Here is a 6,324-nt window from a genome sequence, read left to right as displayed (position 1 = left end):
GTGCGCATGCGTTCAATTTGCGCACGCACCCTTGGAGGTTTCTTTCGGCTACTTTGTTGCAACCTGTACAATCGGTAACTATGTGCACCACGAGTCTATCGTTTACGTCATCAGTAGACTGACTATTGTGCAATCGACATGTCCTTTTCAAGAGCGATCTCATCGAACCCGTCGAGCAGGAAAGCGCGCTCTTGCTAAAGTCCACAAATTAGAATTTCCCTCAAGAAGAATAATACACTTTCAATTACACACATATTTTGGGCGAAATTCTGTCGTAAACTAAAATGTAAAGTTATATAATAGCTCAAAACCCATCACTTTGAGATCATCAATTTTTGACGAATTTGTTTGGCTATTACGTCATGAAGTTCGTCATTCAAGTAGGGCTCGTAAATTTCACACACTTTGTGGCAGTCAAGGTTTCGACTCTGTCAGCGAAACTAATAATCGCGACGATAAAGATTGAAATTTGGACACAAGACTGTTCCACTAGACCGACTACTTTTCAACTTTTATCTAAATCAAGCGATTTCGTGCCGAACATTAAGTTGCAACTCCATTGACGATGGCATGCCCGGTAAAATTTCAAATCCGTAAGCCCGCTTAAATTTCTTGTTTTTTAGATTCCCCAAATGCCAATATGTATTAGATATATTTTTGATTATTTTATTTATTTATTTTTTTAAACTTTGAATCAAGTCGTATCTCAAAGTATTAATTTCAGCGTTGTAGATAACCTCGTTGAAAAACGATTGAATTTCGACCTTTGTATCACTCATCTTATTCAATCGTTGGCTTGACCTTATGATGGAGTTCGCATGATGTCCCCGGGTGTTTCGCGGCCGGCAAAGCTTGTATTCTAATATTGAATAGCTGTGAGGAAGGTCGGGGGGGGGGCAGCTAGTGCTACTATTAAGATAATTAATCTAAAATCCTGAAGACTACAAAGCTGAAGACATTGACTGAATCGTACAAGTGGTGGACAGACAGATATGCACGGCACCATAAATATTAATGAACATACATAATAAAGATGTACCATTATGTCAAAACAAACATACATTGAAACATTTAATCAAAGTGAACAATTATAGTTTATTTTGATAAAGTATGCTCTTTCCAAAGATCGATCGATCGATAAGACCTTAGAGTAAACTAACGTGTGTCCTGCTATTTCTCTCATAAAAGTTTTTCAGAAATAAGTGCATGGATAGGCTTATTCTACATTTTCCCATGAAATAAAAGATAGATTTAGGGACTCGCTAAAAATGTACCGATCTCGTACCTGTAAAATTTGAATCAAATCGTGATGTCGTAGGAAGAACTTTTGATTCGTTCCGCTCGAATCAATCAAGATCACTCATGTTAGTCATAGAATAGACCTGACCCAGATTTGAAATATAGATTTAAAATTGGTTTTTCGATGCTAATTTCCTTTCGATAATCCATTACCACTCACAAGATTATACTGTGACAAAAGTCGTTAAATTTATATTGACAGAACCCTCACTGCAATCTGGCTACCTAGGTAGGCATGCAGGTAGGTCGGTAGGTAGGTCGGTAGGTAGGTAGGTAGGTAGGTAGGTAGGTAGGTAGGTAGGTAGGTAGGTAGTCAGGCAGGCAGGCAGGCAGGCATGCAGGCAGGTAGATAGGTAGGTAGGTAGGTAGGTAGTTAGGTAGGTAGGTAGACAGATAGGTAGGTAGGTAGGAAGGTGAGTCGGTAGGTAGGTAGGTATGTAGGTAAGTAGGTAGGTAGGTAGGTGAGAAAGAAAATTACTAAAAAAGTAATTACACAAGCAAGGCTACATGACAATAGCTCCAAAAAATATTCTTCAGATCTAACAATGTGAAGTTCTCCTGCTACTTTGATATTTTTCAAAACTTCATGGCAGTGATTTCATTCTACTATTTTCTCTGTAGCTGTAAAGATCGAGCTTGTTGGCAAATATTCACCATAGTCCTTACAAGTAATATCTGATTGTGATGCTATGCCCTACAGAGGAGAAAATTGAGAAAAGTGTACTTGGTAGAACTCACGATGCAATACGCTTAAATAGCTATTTTTCCAAACATGTATTCGATAGGCCTTCGCTGATAATCGAATGCATGGGTTAAGCCTCAAGGTTTGTGTAATCTCTGAAAATCAATACTCAATGTACGTGGTGTGATCATTTGTATTTCTGGCAAAGAGCGATGCGCGCCTGGCGAATTTTTTCGTCGAACGAGCGGCAAATTCTCGTGAACTGTATAAAAGAAGTGCAGCGAATTCAAGGGGCCAGCTGAATCCATTAGTTTTGCATCAGTTCGAGTCTTGACCCTAGAGTACGCGTACATCAACAATTTTCGTCGGAGCGATTGCAATTTTACCGCTAGGCTGAGTGCTTGAAACTTGACACCGACGGCGTTCACCTTGCACTAACGAACGTGAACAGAGTGTTAATCAAATATGCTTCTAAATACGTCCGCCGATTTGCAAACCTCATAAGATCGTATCCTGTTGCTTTATCGAGTGCAATCAGGTTGAATGTCTCTCACAAGAGTAAAGACGACCGTTGCTGCAAATGAAACCCGTTACCGATGCAACAATAGACGAAAAGCAGAGGCCTGTATTATGAAAACCGAGCCACCGAGTAACGTGCCATTTCCTAAAACCTGCTCGTTTAGATAAAGTTAGATTGCTTTAAAAATGAAGTGAAATTGGTGCAATTTAGGTCAAACATGCCAGTAAGAAGTTCCTGATTTTTCGAACGCAAAGTTCTAGGTCTTCTTGATAAAAATGCCTGGGAAAAAATCCAATTTATTTGATTAAACGGTATTCTTGGATATTGGAAAGCAACAACTGCGAGGGCAGTCGAGTTACTTAAATTTAGTACGAGGGTCGAATTGCTCACAAGATGTACATTGTAGCTCATGTAATTTCACACGTTTATTTTAACATAAGATGAACACAATACAATTTTGTATATCGATTCTTTTGTGCCATCTTCTTTGAGACTGAATTTCTGGGAATCTTTCAAGCCATCTCGCAAAAGTGTTTTTATTTTATTTTAATAATGATACGAGTGCTAATGGCATGGTGTTTTGTGAGGAAACACACGTATTCTGCGAATGCTCGAAAACTGGATCGGTACATGCTAGTGTAAATGCACTTTTTTCCGAGTCTAAAAACAACTTAAAACTCCTTAAGGCTGCACTCAAGTCGATCACGCGAGATATAACAGTACAGATAATGAAGTATTGACAACACCGATGGTTAATCAGTACTGTTTATAAAGTGCTTGCCGCCTTTTCTATAGGCTGTAAAATGTATAACTGAAAATTGTCAGCAGGTGCTCTTTAGAGCCACGTAGGTACATACGAGGCGCCTGGCAACCAACTGTTAACTGTGTCAGGTACACAGGTATTATGTACAAATTCTCGACTGAGTGTAGCTATTTTGATGTAATTATGTATGTATGTATATATGTATGTATGTGTGTATGTATGTATGTATGTATGTATGTATGTATGTATGTATGTATGTATGTATGTATGTATGTATGTATGTATGTATGTATGTGTGTGTGTCTGTGTCAGTATTGTATGTTTGATCCTATATAGCTAGGAAGTTTATGTAGCTTCGCAGTTAGGATAGTAATATAATAATAATATTTATTGTCTGCTTGTAAATAAAGATTTACATTGCATTTTAGTAATATTTGTTTAAATCGAAACAATGTCCAATTATCACATACGAAAAGACAAAATAACGGTCAATCAATATACCTCGAACGCCCGCTCATGTATTATATATTTCGCTCCTTTAGTTTGTTTTTCTGAATCAGTTGACGTTAAGTTTAATTAAAAAAATAAAATGTAAAATAACGTATACATGGTATATTTGCGTGACGTAATGGTAGGTGTACTCGTGCTGCAATATAATTATATTCCTATCCTCTAATAATCGAATTTTGACCTCGATGATTCAGCAAAAACTAAATGAGGGAAACCCAAAATACCTGAACGGGCGTTAACGGTATTTTTAGGTTATGTTGTGTGAAAATATAATCTTCGATCCATTCATAAAATGACAAGGCTGGTATGTTTCATTCAGTAGATTAATATTGTTGACACTGTTATTCGTTTAGACTTCATTATATTGAACAGACTAACAAACAAGTCAGTGCTTGTCCATGTTATCCTCTGTTGGTGTGGCTTTGGTTACAGTATCTTTCAGTCATTGGGGTTTGCAGAATAACATGCCTCCTCTTTTCTCTCGCTAGGCCGTGTTTAAACGTGCAAAGCTTTGTGACTAATTTTTATCACTTTGTAATTGTGTAATAGGTTTCCAATCTGAAATGAAGTTTTATTTTGGCATACATAATAATCGCTAGTAGGTTTATGTTATCAACCTCGTTATGACTTTTGCTGGTTTCTGTAACGCAGTGCTTTCAAGTAGAACTCGTCATGTTATTATTTTTAATCAGTGCATTTAAACAGTAAAACCAGGAACTACTCATAACATTGTTCGACATTTTTCCATAAAAGTTCCTGTAGCCAAACTGTTGTGTGGGAGTTGTAAAGTATGTCGATTGTTCTTTAATAACGTTGAGTTTGACGTCAAGTAGAGTCGGTGTACGTCACAATAGATATTAGACTTCCGGAAACAGCAACTTCAAGACGTTCACCCTCACACTTTGCTCTGTCGTCTCCAGTGTGACTATCAGCAAAGTATGCCTTAAAGACCGAGGTCGTCCAGGGGTTAAGATTGCGCGGACGCGAGAGTCATAGGACAAATGTAAGCAGCCAGCCGTCAATCTACTATTTAAGTGTCGCTGAAATGTCAACACGATGAGGGCAAAAGTCTCACGCCTCGTCGCGGATGGGTTCGTCTTTTTCCCCTTCACCATTTGCATGCATGCCTGAAGACCTCGACCAACATGTATTTACATATTAGAGGAAATTCAAGAGAAAAAGTTGCCGCTTCGGCTCCTTCACTTTTACTTGAAAATGCGCGCTTTACCTATTACTTCCACCTGGCATTCCAACGGCAATCAACGGCACTTGTGTCGAACCAATCAATCTGAAACAATCAGCTTGAGTCATTTGTCAGTTCTTGGCTTCCCAACATAGCATACAGTGAGTGGTTGAGCTACAAAAAGCGCAAAAAGGCATTAAAATTGCAAATAACTCTCCTAAAATATTTACAACGCATTTTCCCTGACTTAACGACAACTCGCAGCGGGCAGGAGGAGACGTCACTGGTTATACAAGTACACATTAGTAAATGTATGGCGTATCACCTTTATGTTGTATTATTTACCTACACCAGATACCAGCCACGCATGCGTCTGAAAATAATTTCTATCATGAGCACTTCCCTTGTAATAGTATTGTACAGTCAATGCTTATACACAATCAAAGTGCTACTGCAGCTCATACATTTCTTAAATTCTTCACGGTCAGTTTATCCTTTATAATCAGTGTCATTGTCTCTTGAGGTCAATCAATAAATCAATCAATCAATCGAAATTCTGTGCAGTATCTACAAAAATCAGAATTGAGAATGTTTCATCATCACTGACTGCTTTCAAAGTGCTAAGCACTTTAAAGACCTTCCTCATTACGATATGTTCTGTACGTTAACGTACATGTCGACGCCCATTAAATTCAGCGTTTTTCACGGTAAATCGACACATAGATAGATAGATAGATAGATAGATAGATAGATAGATAGATAGATAGATAGATAGATAGATAGATAGATAGATGCGTGCGTGCGTGCGTGCGTGCGTGCGTGCGTGCGTGCGTGCGTGCGTACGTACGTACGTACGTACGTACATACGTACATACATACATACATACATACATACATACATACATACATACATACATACATACATACATACATACATACATACATACATACATACATACATACATACATACTGTTTTGTCTTGGGTATGTGATAACACGTTACTTTCCCCGTGAACTTACCCATCACTTCAAATTGATTTGTTGATCCACGGTGGAGATACCGTGGTTCATCCACAGTCACCTGTGGTCTATTCCGCTCTGCGTCTATATATGCGCCCCATAGACGTGTGTACATATGCTCAGGCATATGTACACACTTCTATTGCGCATATATAGATGCGGAGCAGAGTAGACCACAGGTGACTGTGGTTCATCCTATCTTTTCATACACATGTCTCTATCTGGACATGGTCTACTTACTTATACGAAAGATAGGGCAATGCCTTTAGATAAAGATGTATTTCTTGCATAAAAATTTCGCGGACAATTTAAAGGTTGCAATTAAACAGATAAACTTTCGGTGTTCT

This window comes from Ptychodera flava, chromosome 21, assembly GCF_041260155.1.
Source record: "Ptychodera flava strain L36383 chromosome 21, AS_Pfla_20210202, whole genome shotgun sequence".
Taxonomy (NCBI): Eukaryota; Metazoa; Hemichordata; class Enteropneusta; family Ptychoderidae; genus Ptychodera; species Ptychodera flava.
This window is presented reverse-complemented; position numbering follows the sequence as displayed.